Raw genomic sequence first — 4,867 nt, forward strand, 5'->3', positions numbered from 1 at the left:
GGGAGTCTCTGCATGTGGCCACGTGTTCCTTTCTCTGGTATGGGTACAGCTGCTTGCAAAGATGAATGTTTCAGTTGTTTTGCCTCTGCCCCTCGTTGGAGGTGCAGTGTTGACAGATCAAGTGAGTCGTTGTCTTCATTTGCTTCAGGGCAAAAGCTGTTGCAGATTTTTAATCAACATTGACAGGCAATAAATTACCCTGGGCAAGAAGTTTTTTCCCAGTTGTACTTGCAAGGGTTTCTCTTCGTGGTCTTAGAGAAACAGATTTATAAAAGATACAAGAAACATACAAAAGTTGTATACAAGATCTCCATCCTTGGAGATTTTCAAAACTTGATGAGACAAGGCCCCTGAGCGACCTGTACCAATGTTGAAGTTAGCCATACTTTGAGCAAGGGGTCAGAACAGACACTTCCAGAGATCTCTCTTCTGGCCTGCATCAAGAATAGTGTGACCAGCAGGATCGAGGTGATCCTGCCCCTCTACTCAGCCTTGGTGAGGCTGCATCTCAAGCACTGGGTGCAGTTCTGGGCACTGCAGTGTAAGAAGGACATGGAGGTGCTGGAGAGGGTGCAGAGAAGGGCAACAAGGCTGATGAGGGGTCTGGAGAACAGGTCTGATGAGGAGAGGCTGAGGGAGCTGGGGCTGTTCAGCCTGGAGAAGAGGAAGCTGAGGGGAGACCTCATTGCTCTCCACAACTACCTGAAAGGAGGTTGTAGTGAGGTGGTGTTGGCCTCTTCTCCCTGGTGACTAGTGATAGGACATGAAGAAATGGGGTCAAGTTGTGCCAGGGAGGTTCAGATTGGATGTTAGGAAAAATTTATTCACTGAGAGTGGTGAGGCCTTGGGACAGGCTGCTCAGGGAGGTGGTGGAGGCATCATCCCTGGAGGTGTGCAAAAAATGGGTGGATGTGGTGCTGAGGGAGATTTAGTGGTCATGGGAGTGTAGGGCTGATGTTGGACTTGGTGATCTTGAAGGTATTTTCAGGCTTGATGATTCTATGATTCTTCAAACCTAGGTGTTTCTGTGGTGTTGTCTGTCCAACTGGCTATCTTTTTAATTACTAAATTTATCAGTGAACTCACAAAGCTTTAGGGACGTGTGTCTGAATCCCTCTGAACTTAAATAGTAAACTCAGATGGTGAATATCCATTCAAAAGAGCCATTTTTCCTCATCTGTTATGGACTGGGTTGATAACTAACACCCAGCTGTGCATGAAGGTGACTGATAGGAAGGAAGAAAGTTTTGTTCTTGGTTTCCAGTGAGTGCAGAGATGTTGAAGAAATCTTCACAGCTGAGCCTACTTAGCAGTTAACAAGTCTAAAGTTCCCAAAATGAAAGGGTTCTGTAACAGATGTCACTGCTGCCCTTTGTTGTAGGGTCAAAACCATGTCAACTAATTGGCTGGCACTTAAAACAAGACCCAGTTTTAATGAGTTCCAGAGAAAGTGTAATAACGGACTGGTGATTATTGACTGCACAGGTCTCTGAGCGCTGCAGTCCAGGTTTTGGTGAGGGCAGCAAGTTTCCCACATAACCTGTGTGAATTCTTGTGTGTTTTTCAGGATTCATGGGGCTGCAGGTTGAAGGCTGCCCCTGAGCACAGCCAGGACCAGGAACTGAACATAGAGCATTTCAAAGCTTCAAGTGACAGTAAATTTCAAACTTACAGGCAAACACAAGCAGTTGAGAATGAAGAGCTTTTAGAGCCAAGTTCACCACAAGCTGAGCCCTTACACAGAGCTGATCCTTCCCATTGTTGCTTACTGGAGGATCTGCAGTTCAAATCTTGCAGTAGCCTTCAAACACCTGCCTGCAGCCAACATCAGGCATCTGAGGCTGTTGAACTTCACCCACCATTGTGGAAGGAATGGGACACATGTGCAGTGAGATCTGCAGCTGCTTCTGACACACAGACACAGGTCCGTGTTCCAGCTCGGAAGAAGCTGTCTGTGGAAAAGTGTTCTGAAGAGGTGGCCAAGCAAATTACTTCCATCACCTTTTCATCCCGAAAACGTTTGCAGTCACCACTGACATCCCTGGGACTTGGCAGCAGTCTTGCTAAAGATGGCCTTGATGGGATAATGCCTTTGGAGGTTGACTCTGCTAGCACTGAGGAACCAAGCCATGGCAAACAACCCTGGGAAAGATCTAAAACTTCTCCTCCAAGTCTGATACTTCCTGGCTCAGTGTCTAATCAGATTGCTTTTACTGTGGAGAAAGACAAGTTTCATCATGTCTCTGCTGACAGTTACAGAGTTGGAGCTTATCAAGAAACAGACTGTTTGTCAGATCAGGGTTCTGTAAGCATCCGTGCTGATAGAAGACAGACCCTTAGTGCAAACACTTCTGATGTTCTGCCTCAAGATGTGACTGAATTCGGCAGGCACAGTGCCAGGCTTGCAGGGTTTGACTGCAATCTCAGGCTCAGTCAAGACACAAATAGATTTCATGAATCCAATTCCATAAGATCTTACCAGCAGGAGAAAAGCAGCCCACCTGGCCACAGCCAAGTGTATGAGAGCTTGGAAGGTTCAGGTCCAGCCAAGCAAACTGATTTTCTGAAAGGCCACGTAGAATTGTTGAAAGAAAAGAAGAAAAGCCCTTCTGACAGAGCACCTCTTGTTCAGAAGGAGGTTGAGAGTGAACAAATCTGCAGGTCTCACCATTCCTCTGCTGATGAGATGTTATCCATGTCTGCATCTCCAGCCCCAACTAAGAAAGTACTGTCTTGCGTCCACATCACTCTTCCCTCAAAGTGTCATAACTCAGAGCTGCATGATGACCTGAACACTGAAAATGAGAGGAGATCCTGGGCCAAACCTGAAGTTAATACTCAACCTTTCTCTTTAAAAACTCCAGAAACTTTAACAGAAGCTATTTCTAAATTACCACCTGCTGATCTTATTCCAGAAGACCGAAGATCTTCATCTTTCCCAAGGCCAGTGTCTTCAGCAGGTCCCTTCCTGGGGCTTTCCTCAGGGACAAGCACAGCAGGACGAGACCTGACTCTGCAAGGCAGTCAGAGTCCACAAGTCTCAGTCCTGGGATCTGAGGGATCTAATCTGAAGAGTATCTTCAACTCTGTAGTTCCTGCAAAGACTGGGAGAAGTACTTCTGATGCTGCCACTCAGATAACAACAGAAAGCCCTCAAAAAACCACCTTTTCAGCTGAAATCTGTATTAATTCACAAGACAGTGAAAATGCTGATGACCAATTGCTTCTCCAGAAAGCACATGAACTTCCCAACAATACAACTTCATCTCATAACAAGATTTCCTCTTTGCCAAGGCAGGGTGGTGAGTAAATTAGTGTCTTATATGTCTATATGGACTTTCATCTATCCAAGATCAAGGTATTTATTGATTTTAAAAGCCAAAACCAAACCCAGCTTTTTGTGTGGGTTGCTCAAAAAGTTTCTCAAATGGGAAAAAAGACCCAACCCATAAAATTGAGCTTTACAGTCCTGTGGGTAGGGAGTTGTATAAATACAGTTGTATTTCAGTTCAGGTTTAGCTGGAACTGAGTTTGCTGGGCACAAGTCTGGTTCAAGACCACTTTCTGACCATTTGATTTTAGATAATTTGATTTGATTCACTGCTTAGGAGTTTCATGGAATCCCAGACTGGTTTGGGTTGGAAGGTACCTGAAAGATCATCTAATTCCAACCCCCATGCGTGGGCAGGGACATCTCCCACTAGACCAGGTGGCTCAGAGAGACATACCTGTTTATCAGGGGATTCATCTGATGACTGATTTACTCTCTGGTCAGGGTTTTACAAAATAGGATAAAATAGAAAATGTGGGAGGGCTTCTTTATTTGCTGACAGAGAAATGAGACTGTTGCTCCCTGGTTTCCCACAGTGGTGGTTTATACTAATGTGTGTAGATTTGTGTAGTTCTCAGTATTTTTCCAGGGCTCCAGGCTCTCTCTTCTCAAGATGTTGAAAATAATGGGAGTTCAGAGAGAAGATTCTTTTCATAGAATCATAGGGGTTGGAAGGGACGTCTGAAGATCATCGAGTCCAACCCCCCTGCTGCGGCAGGAATACCTGGGGCAGATCACCCAGGAACACATCCAGATGGGTCTTGAGTCTCCAGAGAAGGAGACTCCACAACCTCTCTGGGAACTCTGTCCCAGGGCTCTGTCATCCTCACAGGAAAGAAGTTTTTCCTTATGTTGAGGTGGAACCTCCTATGCTCCAGCTTGGTGCCACTTCCCCTTGTCTTATCACAGGACAACACTGAAATATGAAATACCTCTTGTATCAGAGTGCAAAAAAATGTCAGCTCTCTGATCACCTCATCTCTTTGCTGTTAGAAGTCAGCTAATGTTCTGGTCCAAGCATTTGCTGGAATTCTGTTTTGACAGCATGTTCTTATTGACTTGAGAGACAGATCCATGCTCATTTAAAATTATTTTGTTAATCACAGATCACCTGGGAGCTGTGTGGGTATGTGAGTCACAGGTTTATTGTTGAATAGGTAAGCAAGCTGCTTTTTCTAGCTAAGCAACAGTAAAGACTTGGGGGTGTTCAGCCTGGAGAAGAGAAGGCTCCAGGGAGACCTTAGAGCACCTTCCAGTGCCTGAAGGGGCTCCAGGAAAGCTGGGGAGGGGCTTGGGACAAGTGAGAAGACAAGCAGTAATGGATTAAAATTGGAGGAGGGGATATTTAGGTGAGACATGAGGAAGAAATTCTTTGCTGTGAGGGTGGTGAGAGCCTGGCCCAGGTTGCCCAGAGAAGCTGTGGCTGCCCCATCCCTGGCAGTGTTGAAGGGCAGGTTGGATGGGGCTTGGAGCAGCCTGGGCTGGTGGGAGGTGTCCCTGCCCATGCAGGGGGTTGGAACTGGATGATCTTTAAGG

Source organism: Chaetura pelagica, unplaced genomic scaffold (assembly GCF_000747805.2).
Source record: "Chaetura pelagica isolate M959 unplaced genomic scaffold, ChaPel_1.0 scaffold352, whole genome shotgun sequence".
NCBI lineage: Eukaryota > Metazoa > Chordata > Aves > Apodiformes > Apodidae > Chaetura > Chaetura pelagica.